Source organism: Nerophis ophidion, linkage group LG05 (genome assembly GCF_033978795.1).
Source record: "Nerophis ophidion isolate RoL-2023_Sa linkage group LG05, RoL_Noph_v1.0, whole genome shotgun sequence".
Taxonomy (NCBI): Eukaryota; Metazoa; Chordata; class Actinopteri; order Syngnathiformes; family Syngnathidae; genus Nerophis; species Nerophis ophidion.
In genome coordinates this window covers 79081901-79107233 of record NC_084615.1, presented here as the reverse complement: position 1 = coordinate 79107233, position 25333 = coordinate 79081901, and the positions used below count along the sequence as shown (strand labels likewise).

The 25333-nt window shown below is 40.3% G+C and overlaps 1 protein-coding gene across 2 annotated transcripts in view; it reads left to right on the top strand.

Moving 5' to 3' along the window:
- LOC133553647 (A disintegrin and metalloproteinase with thrombospondin motifs 2-like) overlaps positions 1 to 25333 on the top strand; it is a 338493-nt gene that overhangs the window by 158505 nt on the left and 154655 nt on the right. The gene's annotated exons all lie outside the window — the stretch shown is intronic.

The following is a 25333-nucleotide window of genomic DNA, read 5'->3' as shown; positions in this document are numbered from 1 at the left end:
CTGAGAGACTCCATTATTGGGGCGCACATTCCCACTTGAGTCCTTGGAGGAACTGTCTAAAAATGATTTTGTATAATGGTAGGTTTTCAAAAAAAAAGTTTAGAACATGTCAAGTGGGTGTTGTCTTGATACTAATATTTTTGGTACCGAAATGTACTTCAATATTTTTCGGTACGTTGATACACTTCTAAATAAAGGGCACCGCAAAAAAATGGCTTTATTTGAACAAAACAAATCTTAGGGTACATTAGACATGTTTCTTAATGCAAGTTTGTCCTTAAATAAAATAGTGAACATAAAAGTTAAAGGCCTACTGAAATAAATAATAATAATAAATAGGTTGTACTCATATCTCCCCCGCCACTGTGACCACCACTTCCCGAAGACAGCTGGCACTCCACTCGGCGACGGAAAGTTTCTGTGAGTATGGCTTCCTGCGCTTCGTGCACTTTACTCATGGATAGGCTGGCTCTACTAGAGAGCCGTGTCCGCCAGTTAGAGCAGTGTAATTTCGTAACTTTAGATGTTGCGGACACATCTGCTAGCGTTAGCTGTAGCGAGGTAACTAGCCCAGCTTGTAGCAGCCCTAAGCGGCCTACAAGCTACGGTGTACCGGTTGAGACGCATAACGGATTTAGCCCTTTAGCTAGTCCTACACCCCAGTCTACCGGGCACCACACTTTAGTCATAGGGGACTCCATCACCCGAAACATAAAGCTTAGCAAACGATCGGACTTTCGCATCTCTTGACACTGGAGCAACTTAAATCCGTCGATTGGTAAGTGTTTTTTTCGCATTAAATGTGGGTGGAAGGAAACGTAATATAGTTGCAAATGCATCTGCAGGTTATCCATACATCTCTGTGCCATGTCTGCTTTAGCACCGCCGGTAAATAGCATGTTAGCATCGATTAGCGTAGCATGTTAGCATCGATTAGCTAGCAGTCAACATCAACAAAACTCACCTTTGTGATTTCGTTGACTTAATGGTTGCAAATGCATCTGCAGGTTATCCATACATCTCTGTGCCATGTCTGTCTTAGCATCGCCGGTCAAATGTGGAGACACTCTGGTACATTCAATGGGGGTCTGGCGGCAGATTTCTTGCCAGTGGTGCAACTTGAATCCCTCCCTGTTAGTGTTGTTACACCCTCCGACAACACACCCACCAGGCATGATGTCTCCAAGGTTCCAAAAAATAGTCAAAAAAACGGAAAATAACAGAGCTGAGACCCGGTGTTTGTAATGTGAAAATTAAAATGGCGGCCGTGTTACCTCGGCGACGTCACATTCTGACGTCATCGCCTCCAGCGCGATTAACAGAAAGGCGTTTAATTCGCCAAAATTCACCCATTTAGAGTTCGGAAATCGGTTAAAAAAATAGATGGTCTTTTTTCTGCACCATCAAGGTATATATTGACGCTTATGTAGGTCTGCTGATAATGTTCCCCTTTAAATATCTCAACTAAGGGTGACATTTTCTCATTTTCTGTCTGATAAGATAATTTTTCTCACTACGCAGATTTCATGTTAGAGTGTTTTACTTGTTTCAAGGCATGGGTGTCAAACTCTGGCCCGCCGTGTAATTTAATTTGGCCCTTGAGGCAATATCAATTTAGCATTAGAGCGTCAGTGCCGCTGTAACACCGCATTCACCGCTAATACTCATATTTGCCAACCCTCCAAATTTCCCAGTGGACTCCCGAAGTTCAGTGCCCCTCCCGAAAATCTCCCGGGGCAACCATTCTCCTGAATTTCTACCTATTTCCACCTGGACAACTATATTGGGGGCGTGCATTTAAGGCACTGCCTTTAGCCTTCTCTACAACCTGTCGTCATGTCCGCTTTTCCTCCATACTAACAGCTGGTCACATAATATTTGTGGCTTTTACATACACACACACACAAGTGAATGCAAAGCATACTTGGTCAACAGCCATACAGGTCACACTGAGGGTGGCCGTATAAACAACTTTAGCATTGTTACAAATATGCGCCTTTTTTTTTTCTTGTTTTTGAACACTGACTTTTTGCAGTGTAATGTGTATTTGTGTGTGTGTGGACGTCTGGCTGGGATTTTTTTGTGCACTTATTATTAGTGAGAATATACTTATTTTAAGGTACTTTTGGGTTCGTTGAGGTTAGCTAAATTTTAATTGTTTTGGAAAGTTTTGACAAGCCAAATGTTCTTGTTCTATTGGCAGATCATTTTGCTTAATTCAAATAAAATACTCCTAATTTTTGTATTATTTTTTTTTTCTCTTGTTTTTGAACACTGACTTTTTGCAGTGTAATTATTGAAAGTACTGACAGCCTACAGAACCAGGCCAGACACTAAAAAGTTCTACAGGAGCTTAATTTAAGAATATTTGTCAACATATTGAGCAAAAAGATATATTTTTTTTCTCTTAAGAAAAGTGCACTTGTTATTAGTGAGAATATACTTATTTTAAGGTAATTTTTAGGTTCATTGAAGTTAGCTAAATTTTACTTGTTTTGGAAAGTCTTGACAAGCTGAATTTTCTTGTTCTATTTGCTGATATTTTTGCTTAGTTCAAATAAAATACCCCTCATTTTGGCATTTTTTTTTCTTGTTTTTGAACACTAACTAACACTTACATTAATATATTCAAAACTCTCCTCTCCAATCATTTTTTTTTGTTATTTTTTTATCTCGTCTGTGTCTGGCACAAAGGATGCAAAAATATTTGTGTGTAGTACAATTTATTGTTCTATTGGCAGATAATTTTGTTAATTCTGTCAGGCTTGGACTCGGATTTGGTTTTGTCCTTCGATGCAGAGAGGATACGGGACGAGCCAAACGAGAGTGTAAGTACTAGTTTATTTGAATACTAAATTCAAAAATAATCGAACTAAGGGCGCTCACAAAGAGGTAAAAAACTTGGCTACAAAAATAAAAACAGGAAAACAAAACACCTGCTCGGTGGCATGAAAGACGATAAATTATAAACTTAAACTCGCACTGTGGCAGAACTATGAACAACTAAAACAAAAACACTTACTGTGACCGAAACAAGGGGCATGGATAGCAGGGTGCGTAGCAGGTAATCGTGAAGGCATGAAGCAGAATGCAAATAGCAAAGTTCCCAGAATGATGAACAGAAAGCAAATGACTTAAGTACTGGCTGTGGTAATACAAGAACAGGTGTGAGAGGCTGAGGTTCGGGGCGCTACTTAAGGGGAAACTAATAGGTTGGCATGGAAACAAACAAAACCTAGGAAGTGCAAAACGTGACTGAATGACCAAAATCAAAACAAAACATGATCCATAGGTGTGACAAGTTCAAATAAAATACCCCTAATTTGAAAAAAAAAAAAAATCTTGTTTTTGAACACTGACTTTTTGCAGTGTATTTGTGTGTGTGTGTGGATAAGTAAAGGATAAGTAAACAGACAAGCAGGCATTTAAATATGTTTATTTTGCAGCAAAATTGTAGTGACTTAAGCCCTTAAGCGTCTTTCCTCTCCTCCTGTTGTCTTGCATCGCTCCCAGCGGCATAATCAGGGGCGTCAGCAAATGAATTGATATCCAATCAAGCATTTTCTGGTGATCCTCCTTCACTAAGGTGTGTTTAATTCGCAGCCCAGTTATTGAACGCCGGACTCATTTCCTGGCTAAAGACAAAAGGGAAGGAGGTTATATCCCGGCGAGATGAAGAGGCAGCGAGATTGATCAGTTCCTTGCACCGGCGGCAGAGGAGGTGTGAATCGATGTCCTAAGAGGGGAGAGCCAGGCCGTATCGTTCCAACGGCGTTCGTCAATTAATTGCCGCGCCGATCAAATATGAAGGGTCGCCGTTGGTTTTCGACCGGCGCGGATGTAGCGGAGTTCTTCAATTTGTGGTTTTCGCAGCACTTGTGATTTCATTTTGTGCCCTTTTTCTTCGAGGTGTGTTTGGATCCGTGTCGTACAACTTTGGCTGATTGGGTTTGCTTTCGTACGGCTCCAACTGGCTTCTCAAACCCCGGACAAACACTCATCACGTTTTGCACCGTGTGTTTCCTGTCCTGGAGTGAGAGAGTGTGCACATGTGTGTGTGTGTGTGTGTGTGTGTGTGTGTGTGTGTGTGTGTGTGTGTGTGTGTGTGTGTGTGTGTGTGTGTGTGTGTGTGTGTGTGTGTGTGTGTGTGTGTGTGTGTGTGTGTGTGTGTGTACTTTGTTTCTACCATTCTTGAGACATCAACAAGGAAAAGTTTCGTCCATATGAGGACCGGTGAACAAGTTAGACATAAATCATGGTCCCAATACGTTAAAAAAAAACATTGCATCTCATAGAGAATGTCTCATTTGTGGTAAAATCTATCAAAATGAGGGTGGTCCCAAAATGTTTTCAAACTGGCTGTGTGTGGGTTTTAAAAGTACTCCCCCTCTGGTCAACATATGAAATAACAAGTGTGTGTAAGAAATTAAAATGTGCCCCCTTTGGCCAAAATTAATTTAAAAAAAATAAATAAATCACTCATCACGTTTTGCACCGTGTGTTTCCTGTCCTGAAGTGAGAGTGTGCACATGTGTGTGTGTGTTCTTGTATTTTTGCCTTTCTAGAGACATCAACAAGGAAAAGTCCCGTCCATATGAGGACCGGTGAACAAATTAGGACATAAATCATGGCCCCAATACATAAAAAAAACATTGCATCTCATAGAGAATGTCTTATTTGTGGTGAAATCTATCAAAATGAGGGTGGTCCCGACATTTTTTCAAATTGACTGCTTGTCGGTTTTAAAAGTGCTCCCCCTCTGGTCAAAATATGAAATAACAAGTGTGTGTAAGAAATTGACATGCGTCCCCTTTAGCCAAAATTAATAAATAAAATAAAATAAATCATTCATCACGTTTTGCACCGTGTGTTTCCTGTCCTGGAGTGAGAGAGTGTGCACATGTGTGTGTGTGTGTGTGTGTGTGTGTGTGTGTGTGTGTGTGTGTGTGTGTGTGTGTGTGTGTGTGTGTGTGTACTTTGTTTCTACCATTCTTGAGACATCAACAAGGAAAAGTTTCGTCCATATGAGGACCGGTGAACAAGTTAGACATAAATCATGGTCCCATTACGTAAAAAAAACATTGCATCTCATAGAGAATGTCTCATTTGTGGTAAAATCTATCAAAATGAGGGTGGTCAACATATGAAATAACAAGTGTGTGTAAGAAATTAAAATGTGCCCCCTTTGGCCGAAATAAATTTAAAATAAATAAATAAATCACTCATCACGTTTTGCACCGTGTGTTTCCTGTCCTGGAGTTTCTACCCTTCTTCAGACATTAACAAGGAAAAGTTCCGTCCATATGAGGACCGGTGAACATGTTAGGACATAAATCATGGTCCCAATATGTAAAAAATCAATGTGTCTAATAGAGAATGTCTCATTTGTGGTGAAGTCTATCAAAATCAGGGTGGCCCCAAAATTTTTCCAATGGACTGCTTGTCGGTTTTAAAAGTGCTCCCCCTCTGGTCAACATATGAAATAGAAAGTGTGTGTAAGAAATTGAAATGCGCCCCCTTTGGCCAAAATTTATAAATAAAATAAAATAAATCACTCATCACGTTTTGCACCGTGTGTTTCCTGTCCTGGAGTGAGGGAGTGTGCACGTGTGTGTGTGTTCTTGTATTTCTACCCTTCTTGAGACATCGACAAGGAAAAGTACCGTCCATATGTTACATAATATATGCGGCTTTCACACACATAAGTGCCATACAGGTCACACTGAGGGTGGCCGTAAAAAACAACGTTGATACTGTTACAAATATGCAACACACTGTGAACCCACACCAAACAAGAATGACAAACACATTTCGAGAGAACATCCTCACCGTAACACAACAGAACAAATACCCAGAACCCCTTGCAGCACTAACTCTTCCGGGACGCTACAATTTACACTCCCCGCTAGCACCTTGAACTTGCAAACACATATTCAGACAGATATACACACAAATATTCATGCATACAGTACAGGCCAAAAGTTTGGACACACCTTCTCATTAAATCGTTTTCTTTATTTCCATGAATTGTAGATTGTCACTGAAGGCATCGAAACTAATGAATTAATCAAAAAACATTACGCACTCTTTATTGTACACTTGTTTTACCATATTTGAGTTACTGTCTAGAAGTTTGGGGAAATACATACAGGACGAATATTCAACCACTATTCATAATGCAAAAAAGGGCCATCAGACTGATACATAACACAGGACCCCGAGAACACACTAATGGATTATTTATAAAAACATTTGATTTAAAACTACCAGATCTCATCCAACTCAAGACTGCCCAAATGATTTATAAAGCAAGTAAAGATTCACTTCCAACAGGGTTACAGAGAAGATTTTTACAGAGAGAAGGGAATTATCATTTAAGAGGAGAACTACTTTTTAAGATCCAATATTGTAGAACAACGCAGAAACGAATGAGTATAACAATAGCAGGGGTTAAAATATGGAACTGTTTAAAGGATGAAATAAAACAAAGCACCAACATAAACCAGTTTAAAAAGCTTTTTAAATCATTTATCATTAGTAAATATAAGAAAGAAGAGCAAACATTGTTTTAGAAAGACAATAATATATAATATGTATATAAATACAATTTATGATTTCATAATCATACATATAGGTTATATTAAAATTTATATATTACCACTTTATATGGAATTTAAATAAATTGTGTATATATAATATATATATATATATATATATATATATATATATATATAAGTGTACAAATGTATATGTTTGATTTAAATGTTAAACTGTGTATATGAGACGTGTGCTACATATATGTTGCTTATATATTGTTTAAAAAAAAAAGCAATATAAGTGAAGCATGTTTTATATTTTATATATTTTGAACTTTGTACTTGTTGTGATGGGGTAGGTTTATATAAGCGTTGCTTCAACCTACACCCTTTCGGCTCAATCATTGCACAAATGAGTGTTTTTTTGTTTAGTTTTTTCTTTTTTTGTTGTTGTTCTTTGTTTTATGTGAAGATTGCCGAAATAAATAAATAAATAAATAAATAAATAAATGAACACGTGGAGTTATGTACTTAACAAAGAAAAGGTGAAATAACTGAAAACAAAGTTTCATATACTAGTTTCTTCAAAATAGCCACCCTTTGCTCAGATCACTGCTTTGCACACTCTTGGCATTCCCTCCATGCACTAACTCCTTCAGGCGACTAGCCCTTGGAGCTCATGGAGAGAATGCCAAGAGTGTGCAAAGCAGTGATCAGAGCAAAGGGTGGCTATTTTGAAGAAACTAGAGTAAAAAATGTGTCGTGAGTTCTTTCACCTTCCAGTGCAACACCTGCTGAGTGACCCACCTGAGAGAGGCTGAGTCAAGCGGGCACGAGGGCGCCTCCAGTGGGTGACGTCATGCAGCCTTGACATGCAGCTGAGAGGAAGTTGGCGAGTGTTCAACAAAGGGCCATCGGTGCTCTTCACTGCTGCTCACTGTGTCTGCCTTCCACTTACACAACATGATGCACCCCCACCCCCCTCGAAAATACTATTTCTATACCTCCTTGTCTCGCGTTTCAGATCAGGATGTCGGTATGGTTGGAGGGCTTTAAGAAGCGACTCGTGACACAGCACTTAGATCCTCGCACTACAGAGAAGTGCAGTCTAATAGCACTTTGGCCCCTCTACACTCACATACTTATTTCAAGGTTGATATACAAACCCCGTTTCCATATGAGTTGGGAAATTGTGTTAGATGTAAATATAAACAGAATACAATGATTTGAAAATCCTTTTCAAGCCATATTCAGTTGAATATGCTACAAAGACAACATATTTGATGTTCAAACTCATAAACTTTGGCATGAAATTGGGACGGCGTGGCGCAGTGGGAGAGTGGCCGTGCGCAACCCGAGGGTCCCTGGTTCAAACCCCACCTAGTACCAACCTCGTCACGTCCGTTGTGTCCTGAGCAAGACACTTCACCCTTGCTCCTGATGGGTGCTGGTTAGCGCCTTGCATGGCAGCTCCCTCCATCAGTGTGTGAATGTGTGTGTGAATGTGGAAGTAGTGTCAAAGCGCTTTGAGTACCTTGTGAGTTTTCCTTGCCCTTTTGTGGGTTCTTCCGAGGATGTTGTAGTCGTAATGATTTGTGCAGTCCTTTGAGACATTTGTGATTTGGGGCTATATAAATAAACATTGATTGATTGATTGATTGAAGGTAGAAAAGCGCTATACAAGTACAACCCATTTATCATTTATTTATCATTTAACTTTGTGTTTTTTTTTTGCAAATAATAATTAACTTGGAATTTCATGGCTGCAACACGTGCCAAAGTAGTTGGGAAAGGGCATGTTCACCACTGTGTTACATCACCTTTTCTTTTAACAACACTCAATAAACGTTTAGGAAACTAATTGTTGAAGCTTCGAAAGTGGAATTATTTCCCATTCTTGTTTTATGTAGAGCTTCAGACGTTCAACAGTCCGGGGTTGTCGGGGTTATTTGGTGACGAACCCCAAGATGCAGGGATGGATGCAGGCATGGAATGTGAAAACATATTTAATTAAATACTAAGACAAAACCAAAACCAAAAGGGTACGAACAAAAAGCACGCACGTGGGCGGATATAACAAACTAAGGACTATGAACAAATAAATCGGAAGCAGGGAACAAAAAAACGTAAGCTACAAACATTTACCAAATATAGCTTACCGCTACGCTGCAATCACAGGACCAGTAGGAATGACAAGCAGAAAATGACATTGACACGACAATACAATAATCCAGCCCTGACTGGAGGAACAAAGCAGGTCAAATAGGAGCTGGCTGATTGGCACCAGGTGTGACCAGATGCCAATCCGCCGCAGCTGAGTGAAAACAGGACACAGGAAGACAGACAGGAAGCAGAACCAAAATAAGAGCACTAGACCAGAACTAAGGACAGGAAATACTAAACAGAGGAAAAAACTAAAACGTAGTCAAACTGTCAGAGGAAAGCCTGACAGGGGTCTCCTCTGTCATATTTTACGCTTCATAATGCGCCGCACATGTTCGATGGGAGACAGGTCTGGACTGCAGGCGGGCCAGTCTTGTACCCGCACTCTTTTACTACTAACACGTGGCTTGGCGTTGTCTTGCTGAAATAAGCAGGGGCGTCCATGAAAAAGAAAAGCGACCGAGACGTTGCCATGGAAACGAGGGTTTTCTTAAAGGGGAACATTATCACAATTTCAAAAGGGTTAAAAACAATTAAAATCAGTTCCCAGTGGCTTGTTGTATTTTTTGAAGTTTTTTTCAAAATTTTACCGGTCTCGGAATATCCCTAAATAAAGCTTTAAAGTGCCTTATTTTCGCTCTCTGCGATGCCACTGGCCATTTCCCTGTGACGTCACACAGTGCTGCCAATGTAAACAAACAATGGGAATACCACAGCAAGATATAGCGACATTAGCTCGGATTCAGACTCGGATTTCAGCGACTTTAGCGATTCAACAGATTATGCATGTATTGAAACAGATGGTTGGAGTATGAAAATATTGAAGAAGAAACTGAAGCTATTGAGCGAATAGCTATTGACGCTATTCATAGCCATAGCATGGCCGAATAGCTGCGTTAGCATCGCCGGTAAAATGTGCGGACCAAACGATCAGGACTTTCGCATCTTTTGACACTGGAGCAACTTAAATCCGTCGATTGGTAAGTGTTTGTTTCGCATTAAATGTGGGTGGAAGGAAACGTAATATAGTTGCAAATGCATCTACAGGTTATCCATACATCTCTGTGCCATGTCTGCTTTAGCACCGCCGGTAAATAGCATGTTAGCATCGATTAGCGTAGCATGTTAGCATCGATTAGCTGGCAGTCAACATCAACAAAACTCACCTTTGTGATTTCGTTGACTATGGTTGCAAATGCATCTGCAGGTTATCCATACATCTCTGTGCCATGTCTGTCTTAGCATCGCCGGTCAAATGTGCAGACGCTCTGGTACATTCAATGGGGGTCTGGCGGCAGATTTCTTGCCAGTGGTGCAACTTGAATCCCTCCCTGTTAGTGTTGTTACACCCTCCGACAACACACCCACCAGGCATGATGTCTCCAAGGTTCCAAAAATAGTCGAAAAAACAGAAAATAACAGAGCTGAGACCTGGTGTTTGTAATGTGAAAATGAAAATGGTGGGTGTGTTACCTCGGCGACGTCACATTCTGACGTCATCGCCTCCAGCGCAATAAACAGAAAGGCGTTTAATTCGCCAAAATTCACCCATTTAGAGTTCGGAAATCGGTTAAAAAAATAGATGGTCTTTTTTCTGCACCATCAAGGTATATATTGACGCTTACATAGGTCTGCTGATAATGTTCCCCTTTAATGCCTGGCTGCAGTCACACCGCGACACCTGTCCGTCAGTAATAACAGTCCCCGATAACCTGGACCAATTCAAACCGTTTTTTCATTTTTTTATTGTTTAATTTGCATGACCTCACATGATGAACACTACATATCCCTCTATATTACCCCGGATAACACCCCGGTATTTTCCCGGCTATTATCCGCGGTGTTGCTGTAGGGAGGAAATGCGGAACGGCACACATTGCGGAAATAACATTATTCTCCGTGCGCGGGCTAAATACAAAAATATTCCACAAGCCCAAACATGTCTTTTTCAAAGCCTGCAGTGAAGAGAGGTTTGTGATCAGCAAAGACAATTCCAGGAAAAGTGGGAGATGCAATATTTCTTTTGTTGAGCACGTGTCTTATTTGCACGGAGAAAGTTGCAATGCGCAAGGGATACAATTTGAAAGGTCATAATACAACTAGACATGCTGAGGAGTTTGCAACATTTTTTTAGGAAATCTTTTCTTGCGGCCCAGCCTCACCCAGACTCTGCATCCAGTGGCCCCCCAGGTGAAGTGAGTTTGAGACCCCTAACCCCTGTTCTAAAGGCACATGCTCAATTAAAGCTGCAAGCAGCGATGGACAGGACCGCTTTGGCTCCTCCCCCCGCAACCCAAGCCCAGATAAGCTGTAGAAGATGGATGGATGGATTATTAAACAGAGAAAAAGTTGTATACACATGTGTTATACATCAGTCTTATAGTAATAACAGTTGTAAAGTGGCTTGGGTATTTTATAAAGATGCTTTGGTGCCGCTATTTTGAGACTCTAATGCAGGGGTCACCAACCTTTTTGAAAGCAAGAGCTACTTCTTGGGTACTGATTAATGCCAAGGGCTACCAGTTTGATACACACTTCAATAAATTGCCAGAAATATCCAATTTGCTAAATATACCTTTAATAAATACATCTATAAATATATATATATATATATATATATATATATATATACTAGGGGTGGGCAAATTAATGCGTTAATTATGAGTTAACTCATCAATCTATTAACGCCGACAATTATTTTATCCGCGTATTTGCGTATGTTGTTTACATGCTTTTATTTTGTTAACGCCTTTTCTTAACAAGATGGCGTCGCCCGGCGTGGAGGGGCTCTTGGTAAAGATGGAACATTTGGCAAAAATACCGGACAATTCTGCAAATGTCCTGGCTGGCTTACAGCGTGGTCACTCCGGGATCACTTACGACCGCCAGACAATTCTGGATGTGGATAGATCGGGCCGTTTTGGACTGAATGAGGCGTGCTTGCTAGAGCGGCTAGCTAGCATGGGAATACTTTGCCGGCTACATCCAGCGGCCTGTGAAGCAGCGGAGTATATGTGTTGTCTGTCTATTTATGAATAATGCAGACCAGGAGTGTTGGCTGACTTCTTAACGTTTGCTTTCAGAGCGTGCATATCACAACATACAAGATGCCGTCATGGCGACACAACCTATACATGCTCCTCACTCCTGTTGCATGCTGGGTAGGGTAGTTCTTTTTCCCCTGGCTCATAACATCACAATATAGTACCATGTATATGATGCGTTCAGTTTATCAAAGCACCAAGCAAACAATCGGAAAATTCCCATCATATCAATTCCTAGATATGGTCATAATTATTTTAAGTGCACTACGCAGAATAAACACAACATTATTAATATTGCTACTACGGATAATTTGATCCAAAATTCCCTAAAACAGCCCACTACCTATAATATAGGTTTTTTAAACATAATAAAAAAAATGTTTCTGCTGTTACCTCAGAAATTGCCTGTTCAGATGTTATGATTGTGGCTCAGAGATTTGTATGTAGATTATATTTATTTTCCATAACAAACAGGATAACTTAAATACCCTGGCAGTGGCAATAAGCTTAAATGTTTGTATTTACATTTTTGGAGTTGATTTTCATCAAATATGCTATTTAACTGCTACTGTTTAACAAGGACTGATTTAAATTGTGTTTGCACAACAAATGTTTGGGCGCTTTTGTTCATGTGGGAGAATATTCCAATAAAGGTGCACTACACACTACTTTTGAATTCATTATTGGGCTTTGCGTATACAATGCAGTTAATCACGATTAATCGGAGAAATAGTGCGATTAACTTCGATTAAAAATTTTAATCGTTGCCCAGCCCTAATATATATATATACGTATGTATGTATAAAAATTGGTATTTCTGTCTGTCATTCCGTCGTACATTTTTTTTTCCTTTTACGGAAGGTTTTTTGTAGAGCATAAATGATGAAAAAAATACCTAATTGAACGGTTTAATAGAGGAAAAAACAGGAAAAAAATGAAAATTAAATTTTGAAACATAGTTTATCTTCAACTGCGACTCTCTAAAAATCAAAATTCATTCGAAAAAAAGAGAAAAACTAGCTCATTCGAATCTTTTCTTAAAAAATTTAAAAAAATGTATGGAACATCATTAGTAATTTTTCCTGATTAAGATTAACTTTAGAATTTTGATGACATGTTTTAAATCAAATCTCTACTTTGTTAGAATATATAACACATTGGACCAAGCTATATTTCTAACAAAGACAAATCATTATTTCTTTTCGATTTTCCAGAACAAAAATTTTAAAAGAAATTCAAAAGACTTTGAAATAAGATTCAAATTTGATTCTAAAGATTTTCTAGATTTGCCAGAATATTTTTGGGGAATTTTAATCATAATAAGTTTGAAGAAATATTTCACAAATATTGTTCGTCGAAAAAACAGAAGCTAAAATAAAGAATTAAATTAAAATGTATTTATTATTCTTTACAATAAAAAAAATTAAATTACTTGAACATTGATTTAAATTGTCAGGAAAGAAGTGGAAGGAATTTAAAAGGTAAAAAGGTATATGTGTTTAAAAATCCAAAAATCATTTTTAAGGTTGTATTTTTTCTCTAAAATTGTCTTTCTGAAAGTTATAAGAAGCAAAGCAAAAAAATAAATTAATTTATTTAAACAAGTGAAGACCAAGTCTTTAAAATATTTTCTTGGATTTTCAAATTCTATTTGAGTTTTGTCTCTCTTAGAATTAAAAATGTCGAGCAAAGCAAGACCAGCTTGCTAGTAAATAAATCAAATTTAAAAAATAGAGGCAGCTCACTGGTAAGTGCTGCTATTTGAGCTATTTTTAGAACAGGCCAGCGGGCGACTCATCTGGTCCTTACGGGCGACCTGGGGCCCGCGGGCACCGTGTTGGTGACCCCTGCTCTATGGCATGGTGGATGTAATGCAGTTGTTGTATTGAAGTGGGAATAGCAAACTTCCTGTTGATTTTAGTTGGGGGTGGTCAGTGTGTGAAATATAGGTCTCAGTGAGACCTATATTGAGGTTTTTGTTTTAATGTTTGAATGACAGTCCTACAGTTTTGTCTAAGCAGAAAGCCGCCATTTTGTGACAACAGCAGCAGCACAATGGTTCTTTTCGGGCTCATAAAATCCAAACCAGGGTAGTAATTAAAACTCTTTCTTTAAGTTTTAATCAAAAAGGTTCAATCCCTCTTCTGTGCTTATTTGAAGCCGAAACGACAAACAAGCATCAGAGGAGATAATGTTTGAAAAAAAAATCAAAATTTTGTAGCCAACTTTTGTATTGAAGAGGGAATAGCAAACCTCCTGTTGATTTTAGCCGGGGGGTTTCAGTGGATGAAATATAGGTCTAACTGAGACCTACGTAGTGATTTCTGTTTCATGTTTCTACAACATTCCTACTGGAAGTTACAGACAGTTTTGTCTGTGTTTTCTTTGTAGAGGGAGCGCTAGAGCGCAATTTTAAGTTTTGGGGTTTGGTTGTTTTGATTAGATCGCAATTTTGGCCAGTCCTGATGTGTGTGTCAAATTTGGTGAGTTTTGAAACATGTTAAGGGGGTCAAATTACAGCTCAAAGAGGCAGTGGTATAATAATATCCATTTATTTCCTACCGCTTATTCCCCTTTGGGGTCGTGGGCGGCACTAGTGCCTATCTCAGCTACAATCTCTTTTCTGTGCTTATTTGAAGCCAAAAGGACAAACAGCCTCAGAGGAGATAATGTTTGAAAAAAAAGCAACATTTTTTTTAGCCAACTTTTGTATTGAAGAGGGAATAACAAACTTCTTGTTGACTTTAGCCGGGGGGTCTCAGTGGATGAAATATAGGTCTAACTGGGACCTACATAGTGATTTTTGTTTCATCTTTCTATGACATTCCTACTGGAAGTTACAGACAGTTTTGTCTGTGTTTTCTTTGTCGGGGGCGCTAGAGCGCAATTTTGAGTTTTTTTATTTTTTTTATTAGATCGTAATTTTGGCCAATCCTGATGTGTGTGTCAAATTTGGTGAGTTTTGAAGCATGTTAAGGGGGTCAAATTACAGCTTAAAGAGGCGGTGGTATAATAATATCCATTTATTTCCTACCGCTTATTCCCCTTTGGGGTCGCGGGGGGCACTAGTGCCTATCTCAGCTCCAATCTCTCTTCTGTGCTTATTTGAAGCCGAAACGACAAACAGCCTCAGAGGAGATAATGTTTGAAAAAAAGCAACATTTTTATAGCCAACTTTTGTATTGAAGTGGGAATAGCAAACTTCCTGTTGACTTTAGCCGTGGGGTCTCAGTGGATGAAATATAGGTCTAACTGGGACCTACATAGGGTTGTTTGTTTCATGTTTCTACGACATTCCTACTGGAAGTTACAGACAGTTTTGTCTGTGTTTTCTTTGTAGGGTTTTTTTTATTAAATCGCAATTTTGGCCAGTCCTGATGTGTGTGTCAAATTTGGTGAGTTTTGAAACATGTTAAGGGGGTCAAATTACAGCTCAAAGAGGCAGTGGTATAATAATATCCATTTATTTCCTACCGCTTATTCCCCTTTGGGGTCGTGGGCGGCACTAGTGCCTATCTCAGCTACAATCTCTCTTCTGTGCTTATTTGAAGCCAAAAGGACAAACAGCCTCAGAGGAGATAATGTTTGAAAAAAAAGCAACATTTTTTTAGCCAACTTTTGTATTGAAGAGGGAATAACAAACTTCTTGTTGACTTTAGCCGGGGGGTCTCAGTGGATGAAATATAGGTCTAACTGGGACCTACATAGTGATTTTTGTTTCATCTTTCTACGACATTCCTACTGGAAGTTACAGACAGTTTTGTCTGTGTTTTCTTTGTCGGGGGCGCTAGAGCGCAATTTTGATTTTTTTTATTTTTTTTATTAGATCGTAATTTTGGCCAATCCTGATGTGTGTGTCAAATTTGGTGAGTTTTGAAGCATGTTAAGGGGGTCAAATTACAGCTTAAAGAGGCGGTGGTATAATAATATCCATTTATTTCCTACCGCTTATTCCCCTTTGGGGTCGCGGGGGGCACTAGTGCCTATCTCAGCTCCAATCTCTCTTCTGTGCTTATTTGAAGCCGAAACGACAAACAGCCTCAGAGGAGATAATGTTTGAAAAAAAGCAACATTTTTATAGCCAACTTTTGTATTGAAGTGGGAATAGCAAACTTCCTGTTGACTTTAGCCGTGGGGTCTCAGTGGATGAAATATAGGTCTAACTGGGACCTACATAGGGTTGTTTGTTTCATGTTTCTACGACATTCCTACTGGAAGTTACAGACAGTTTTGTCTGTGTTTTCTTTGTAGGGTTTTTTTTATTAAATCGCAATTTTGGCCAGTCCTGATGTGTGTGTCAAATTTGGTGAGTTTTGAAGCATGTTAAGGGGGTGAAATTACAGCTCAAAGAGGCGGTGGTATAATAATATCCATTTATTTCCTACCGCTTATTCACCTTTGGGGTCGCGGGGGGCACTAGTGCCTATCTCAGCTCCAATCTCTCTTCTGTGCTTATTTGAAGCCGAAACGACAAACAGCCTCAGAGGAGATCATGTTTGAAAAAAAGTAGCATATTTTTAGCCACGTTTTGTATTGAAGAGGGAATAGCAAACCTCCTGTTGACTTTAGCCGGGGGGTCTCAGTGGATGAAATATAGGTCTAACTGGGACCTACATAGTGATTTTTGTTTCATGTTTTTACGACATTCCTACTAGAAGTTACAGATAGTCTTGTCTGTGTTTTCTTTGTAGGGGGTTTGTTTTTTTTGATTAGATCGCAATTTTGGCCAGTCCTGATGTGTGTGTCAAATTTGGTGAGTTTTGAAGCATGTTAAGGGGGTCAAATTACAGCTGAAAGAGGCAGTGGTATAATAATATCCATTTATTTCCTACCGCTTATTTCCCTTTGGGGGCACTAGTGCCTATCTCAGCTACAATCTCTCTTCTGTGCTTATTTGAAGCCGAAACGACAAACAGCCTCAGAGGAGATCATGTTTGAAAAAAAGCAACATTTTTATAGCCAACTTTTGTATTGAAGTGGGAATAGCAAACCTCCTGTTGACTTTAGCCGGGGGGTCTTAGTGGATGAAATATAGGTCTAACTGGGACCTACATAGTGTTTTTTGTTTCATCTTTCTACGACATTCCTACTGGAAGTTACAGACAGTTTTGTCAGTGTTTTCTTTGTAGGTTTTTTTTATTTTTGTATTAGATCGCAATTTTGGCCAGTCCTGATGTGTGTGTCAAATTTGGTGAGTTTTGAAGCATGTTAAGAGAGTCAAATTACAGCTCAAAGAGGCGGTGGTATAATAATATCCATCCATTTCCTACCGCTTGTTCCCCTTTGGGTTTGCGGGGGGCACTAATGCCTAGCTCAGCTCCAATCTCTCTTCTGTGCTTATTTGAAGCCAAAAGGACAAACAGCCTCAGAGGAGATAATGTTTGAAAAAAAGCAATATTTTTTTTTGCCAACTTTTGTATTGAAGAGGGAATAGCAAACTTCCTGTTGATTTTAGCCGGGGGGTCTTAGTGGATGAAATATAGATCTAACTGGGACCTACGTAGTGGTTTTTGTTTCATGTTTCTACGACATTCCTACTTGAAGTTACAGACAGTTTTGTCTGTGTTTTCTTTGTAGGGTTTTTTTTTTTTTTTATTAAATCGCAATTTTGGCCAGTCCTGATGTGTGTGTCAAATTTGGTGAGTTTTGAAGCATGTTAAGGGGGTGAAATTACAGCTCAAAGAGGCGGTGGTATAATAATATCCATTTATTTCCTACCGCTTATTCACCTTTGGGGTCGCGGGGGGCACTAGTGCCTATCTCAGCTCCAATCTCTCTTCTGTGCTTATTTGAAGCCGAAACGACAAACAGCCTCAGAGGAGATCATGTTTGAAAAAAAGTAGCATATTTTTAGCCACGTTTTGTATTGAAGAGGGAATAGCAAACCTCCTGTTGACTTTAGCCGGGGGGTCTCAGTGGATGAAATATAGGTCTAACTGGGACCTACATAGTGATTTTTGTTTCATGTTTTTACGACATTCCTACTAGAAGTTACAGATAGTCTTGTCTGTGTTTTCTTTGTAGGGGGTTTGTTTTTTTTGATTAGATCGCAATTTTGGCCAGTCCTGATGTGTGTGTCAAATTTGGTGAGTTTTGAAGCATGTTAAGGGGGTCAAATTACAGCTGAAAGAGGCAGTGGTATAATAATATCCATTTATTTCCTACCGCTTATTTCCCTTTGGGGGCACTAGTGCCTATCTCAGCTACAATCTCTCTTCTGTGCTTATTTGAAGCCGAAACGACAAACAGCCTCAGAGGAGATCATGTTTGAAAAAAAGCAACATTTTTATAGCCAACTTTTGTATTGAAGTGGGAATAGCAAACCTCCTGTTGACTTTAGCCGGGGGGTCTTAGTGGATGAAATATAGGTCTAACTGGGACCTACATAGTGTTTTTTGTTTCATCTTTCTACGACATTCCTACTGGAAGTTACAGACAGTTTTGTCAGTGTTTTCTTTGTAGGTTTTTTTTATTTTTGTATTAGATCGCAATTTTGGCCAGTCCTGATGTGTGTGTCAAATTTGGTGAGTTTTGAAGCATGTTAAGAGAGTCAAATTACAGCTCAAAGAGGCGGTGGTATAATAATATCCATCCATTTCCTACCGCTTGTTCCCCTTTGGGTTTGCGGGGGGCACTAATGCCTAGCTCAGCTCCAATCTCTCTTCTGTGCTTATTTGAAGCCAAAAGGACAAACAGCCTCAGAGGAGATAATGTTTGAAAAAAAGCAATATTTTTTTTTGCCAACTTTTGTATTGAAGAGGGAATAGCAAACTTCCTGTTGATTTTAGCCGGGGGGTCTTAGTGGATGAAATATAGATCTAACTGGGACCTACGTAGTGGTTTTTGTTTCATGTTTCTACGACATTCCTACTTGAAGTTACAGACAGTTTTGTCTGTGTTTTCTTTGTAGGGTTTTTTTTTTTTTTTATTAGATCGCAATTTTGGCCAGTCCTGATGTGTGTGTCAAATTTGGTGAGTTTTGAAGCATGTTAAGGGAGTCAAATGACAGCTTAAAGAGGCGGTGGTATAATAATATCCATCCATTTCCTACCGCTTATTTCCCTTTGGGGTCGCGGGGGGCACTAGTGCCTATCTCAGCTACAATCGGGCGCGGTATTATAATAAAGAATAATAATAATAATAATAATAAAACCTTAGAAATTCAATAGGGTCCTCTGTCCCAAAGGGACATCAGTCCCTAAGAAGACTCCCAGTATTTGTGTCAACAGCCCAGGTGTGCCTCAGGGAGAAAATGACAGCGTGGTGAGGGGAAGTATTCCTGCAGCCAGCTGCTTCCTCCCTCCCCCCACCCGCTCTGCTATCCCTCGAGAGCGCGACTGGCTCATTATTATTATCACACATAGCATACGTGTGTGTGTGTGTGTGTGTGTGTGTTTGTTGTTGTTTCTCGCCTGTTTAACAAGTGACTGATGGCGTCCACAAAGGCCGGTTGGCCCGTGTGTGTTCTCCCTCCCTCCGGCCGCTCACCTGCCAGGAGGCTCCCAGCAGACCTTCCATTGAGCTGTCGCTCTGCAGGCTACTGCCGCCTTCACACGGAGCCTCGTTCTGCACAATAATAGCAGGGTGGATCTAACGCAGGGGATCTCAAACTCTATTTACCTGCGGGCCACTGGATGCAGAAACTGGGTGAGGCTGGGCTGCAAGAAAAGGTTTCTTAGATAATCTAACATGCACTTTTTAAGGAATTCACCTTCTCCCGCCCTAGCAACATACTTGCCAACTCTTGCAATCTTTCCGTTAAACACCCGAACATCAGTGCCCCTCCCGACAATCTCCCAGGGCTATCAGTCTCCCGGTTTTCACCCGGAAAACGATATTAAGGAGCGTCATCTACAACCTGCCGTCTCGTCGGTTTTTCCACCATACAAACATTGTGCTGGCCCAGTCACATTTTGTATGAGGCTTCTGCAGACCCACGGAAGTGACTGCAAGACATACTTGATCAACAGCCATACAGGTCACACTGAAGGTGGCCGTATAAATAACTTTATCACTTTTACAAATATGCGCCACACTGTGAACCCACATCAAACAAGATAGACAAACACATTTTGGTAGAACATCCGCACGGTAACACAACATAATAATAATAATAATGGATTAGATTTATATCACACTTTTCTATTGTTAGATACTCAAAGGGCTCACAGAGAAGTGGGAAGCCATCATTCATTCACACCTGGTGGTGGTAAGCTACATCTGTAGCCACAGCTGCCCTGGGGTAGACTGATGGAAGCGTGGCTGCCACCAAACATTCATTCATAGTTCATTCACCAGTGTGAGCAGCACCGGGTGCAAGGGTGAAGTGTCCTGCCCAAGGACACAATGGCAGCGATTTGGATGTCAATAAATAAATAAATGGGTTGTACTTGTATAGCGCTTTTCTACCTTCAAGGTACTCAAAGCGCTTTGACACTACTTCCACATTTACCCATTCACACACACATTCACATACTGATGGAGGGAGCTGCCATGCAAGGTGCTAACCAGCACCCATCAGGAGCAAGGGTGAAGTGTCTTGCTCAGGACACAACGGATGTGACGAAGCTGGTACTAGGTGGGAAGTGAACCTGCAACCCTCGGGTTTCTGGCACGGCCGCTCTCCCCACTACGCCATGCCGTCCCATAAACACAACAGAACAAATACCCAGAATCCAATGCAGCCCTAACTCTTACGGGCTACAATAGGGGGGTGTATATTGTAGCCCGGAAGACTTAGGGCTGCAGGGGATTCCGGGTATTTGCTCTGTTGTGTTTATTTTGTGTTACGGTGCGAATGTTTTCCCAAAATGTGAAGTGAAATGAATTATATTTATATAGCGCTTTTTCTCTAGTGACTCAAAGCGCTTTACATAGTGAAACCCAATATCTAAGTTAAATTCAAACCAGTGTGGGTGGCACTGGAAGCATGTGGGTAAAGTGTCTTGCCCAAGGACACAACGGCAGTGACTAGGATGGCGGAAGCGGGATTCGAACCTGCAACCCACAAATTGCTGGCACGGCCACACTACCAACCGAGCTAAACAAATGGGTTTGTCATTCTTGTTTGGTGTGGGTTCACAGTGTGGCACATGTTTGTAACAGTGTTAACAGGGGCGGCATGGCGTTGTGGGTAGAGCGGCCGTGCCAGAAACCTGAGGGTTGCAGGTTCGCTTCCCACCTATGGACATCCAAATCGCTGCCGTTGTGTCCTTGGGCAGGACACTTCACCCTTTGCCCCCGGTGCCGCTCACACTGGTGAATGAATGATGAATGAATGATTGGTGGTGGTCGGAGGGGCCGTAGGTGCAAACTGGCAGCCACGCTTCCGTCAGTCTACCCCAGGGCAGCTGTGGCTACTGATGTAGCTTACCACCACCATCGTGTCAATGAATGATGGGTTCCCACTGCTCTGTGAGCGCTTTGAGTATCTAACAATAGGAAAGCGCGATATAAATCTAATCCATTATTATTATTATTATGAAAGTTGTTTATACGGCTACCCTCAGTGTGACCTGTGTGGCTGTTGATCAACTATGTCTTGCAGTCGCTTATTACAGAAGTCAAATACAACATGCGGTTGGGCTGGCACACTGTTAGTACAGAATGTAGAGCATGTTAAAAGCGGTGCCTCCACGGTGCCCCCTAAATATTGTTACTTGGATGAAATTCGAGAGAATAATTAACCAAGGGGGGGCACCCAAAAGTGGGAGTTTCCCGGAAAAATGGAGGGTGTACAAGTATGACACAGTAAATCGCCATTCATATAAAACTTGCGAGTCGCACCAATCAAGGTGGGGGCGGCAAAATAACGTCTTGGCCCGCGGGCCGCGTGTTTGAGACCCCTGATCTAACGGGACCTCCGCTTCGGTGCCGGACCCCCTCCCTCTGATTGTTTTCCTGTGTGGGGGGAGGAGTGGGCGATAAGTAGGCAACACTTAAAGGGATAAGGAGGTATAGAATTATCACAGCTGCGATGGAGAAGGCACGGTTATAATCATAATCACTATGTTTTGACAAGATTAAACCCTTTCTCGCTCTCGTGTTCTCCTCGTAACTCCACCTCCACATGTTGGAGTGTCGCTGCCGCTCCGCAAAGGTCACGGTGTGGATTATCTGCACAAAAAATGCTCCACGCATAAATCATTCTAGTCTGTAATGAATTTTCGAAGCAGTTTTATTTGGTCGGAGAAAGTCGCAGATGCGAACAAACTGTGGTGAGTTCAAGGACCGCTGGAATTAGTAAAATAATCATTGGTACTTTAACATCAGTGGAGCATGTATAACAGGGGTAGGGAACCTATGGCTCTAGGGCCAGATGTGGCTCTTTTGATGACTACATCAGGCTCTTAGATAAATCTCAGCTGACATTGCTTAACACGATAAGTAATCAATAATCAGGATGGTAATCACAGTGTTAAAAATAACGTTCAATTTATAAAACATTCTCATGCATTTTAATCCAACCATCCGTTTTCTACCGCACCTGTCCAAGCTGTCGCATTAATGGTAAAAAGTAATATATTTATTATTGGTTAAATTTAAAATAACAATGTTATTAAAAAGAATAATAGACTTATTATACTCTAAAAATGTTGGTCTTGTCAAGACCTGGACTATGGTGTGGTTTGTTTTCCCGTGGTGCAAAGCGATTGGAACGGACATGGCGTCTTTAATCTTAACTCAAAAATATTACAAAAACAAAGGGCATAAACAAAAGGCGCTCTCGGTGGAGGTTAAAAACTTGGCTATGAAAACTAAAACTCGCACAATGGGAGAACTATGAACATAAAATAAAACTTACAAACTATGGCATGAAAAACTTACTTGGACCGAGAAAGAGCATGGATCATCGGCATGGATGACATAGGTGTGTAGGAGGTGATAGAGGGTGAGTAGAAGGTGATGTGGCCAGGCTGACTGCCTGGCAACTGCAGGCTTAAATGGTGACGTGGTGATTGACAACAGGTACATGAGTTCAAGTGAATCAGGTGTGTGAGTCGTGAAAACAGGTGAACTGATTTGTAGTCATGGAAACAAAAACAAACCAGGGTGCGCAAAAACAGGAACTAATGGAGTCAAAAACAAAACAGAACATAACTAAACAGAACATGATCACAAAGAAATGACAGGTCTTACTTAAAAATGCACACATTTAGTTGTATTCAGTGTTTAATTATTTGGCTTTCATGGCTCCCTCGACCAAAAAGGTTCCCGACCCCTGATGTCTAACATAAACGGTGTGATTTCCAACACTTCGGAAGGTTTGTGTCATGATTGTTCTCCTACAAAAAATATATTACAACAAAAATGTTTTTTTTCCCTTCATTTTTTTTCCAACTGGACAAGTTCAAGTACCTGGGAGTCTTGTTCACGAGTGAGGGAAGAGTGGATCTTGAGATCGACAGGCGGATCGGTGCGGCGTCTTCAGTAATGCGGACGTTGTACCGATCCGTTGTGGTGAAGAAGGAGCTGAGCCGGAAGGCAAAGCTCTCAATTTACCGGTCGATCTACGTTCCCATCCTCACCTATGGTCATGAGCTTTGGGTCATGACCGAAAGGATAAGATCACGGGTACAAGCGGCCCAAATGAGTTTCCAGGTCTCTCCCTTAGAGATAGGGTGAGAAGCTCTGCCATCCGGGAGGAACTCAAAGTAAAGCCGCTGCTCCTCCACATGGAGAGGAGCCAGATGAGGTGGTTCGGGCATCTGGTCAGGATGCCACCCAGACGCCTCCATAGGGAGGTGTTTAGGGCACGTCCAACCGGTAGGAGGCCACGGGGAAGACCCAGGACACGTTGGGAAGACTATGTCTCCCGGCTGGCCTGGGAACGCCTCGGGATCCCCCGGGAAGAGCTAGACGAAGTGGCTGGGGAGAGGGAAGTCTGGGTTTCCCTGCTTAGGCTGCTGCCCCCGTGACCAGACCTCGGATAAGCGGAAGAATATGGATGGAAGGACGGATTTTTTTTCCATTTTCACACATTTTTAAAAAAGCCTCCAGAGGGTCACGGGTTGCCGACGTCCGTCCCAATCGATGCTTTATTAAATGCTATTTAAAACATTAAAAATAAAAAAATAAACATTGTGAAAATTAGAATTCAATGTCTCTTGGTTTTTTTTTTTAGAAGCACGTGTTAGCCTCTTATTTGAGTGATGCCATTAGATCCGGGGTGTCCAAACTTTTTCCACAGAGGCTCCGCACACGGAAAAATTTAAGCATGCGGGGGCCATTTGGATATTTTTCATTTTCAAACCATAACAAAATATATGGATTTTTTTTTTTTAATCCTTAGGGCTCCTGAGCAGCATAAAGGGTCTCAGTCACTAAAATGTTAAAAATAAGTCAAATTATTATTTATTTTTTTAAATTTAATGCTTACAGTAAATCTCTATATCAATTTGAGGTTGATATAAAATAAAACAAAAAAGGTTTTATGCCTTTTCTGTCAAAGACAACATTGTTTAATTATAGTAAAATTGAAATCTGCAGTATTTAGATAGAGAGAGAGAGAGATGGATGGATGGATGATAGATAGATAGATAGATAGATAGATAGATAGATAGATAGATAGATAGATAGATAGATAGATAGATAGATAGATAGATAGTACTTTATTGATCCCTTCAGGAGAGTTGTGAAGTGAATTATATTTATATAGCACTTTTCTCTAGTGTCTCAAAGCGCTTTACATAGTGAAAGCCAATATCTAAGTTACATTTAAACCAGTGTGGGTGGCACTGGGAGCAGGTGGTTGAAGTGTCTTGCCCAAGGACACAACGGCAGTGACTAGGATGGCGGAAGCGGGAATTGAACCTGCAACCCTCAAGTTGCTGGCACGGCCACTCTACCAACCAAGCTATGCCGGAGAGTTCCTTTATTTAGCAATTAAAGCCCTCAAAGATCAATAATGCAGGACAGCATTGATTTTAATTATTTAACATTTATGAGTAATCACAGTGAAAAGTTCAATAAAATCCTACTAAATATATTTAAGATCCGAAATGTTCCTCACTCATAAAGTGATACATTTTATTAGTATTTTTTTTTTTTTTTACTTTTAACACTTAAATTTCAAGATCAACTTCCGATATATCTGTCGATTTTAAGTTTGAACTATTATTTTATGCTCTTTTGTCAAAACTTTGATGTTCTTATATGGCAATCACACAACATATGCAATATTTTTTCCACATAAAACTGTTTAAAGTGATCATTTTGAAGTAATAATTCATTATAACATTGATTTTTTTTTTGTCCTTTTTTTTTTTGGAGCAATGGAAAAAAAAGAAAATAAAGACAAAAGGGCGGAAAAAACTGCCTGCATGGCAGCTTTGTGTCAACATTGCTATATTTTCCTCATTAGATTTCACCTCATTCCACTTTAAAAAAAATTTTTTTTTTGCAGTACTATCAATTTTGCAATTTTTGCAGAATGTGTGGCGGGCCGGTAAACTTTTATCTGCGGGCAGCAAATGGCCCCCGGGCTGCACTTTGGACACCGATGCATTAGAGAAAATGCATTATCCATATTCAACTGTATTATTTCAATATGCAATTATGATAATAATAACAACAATATGCCATTCAAAG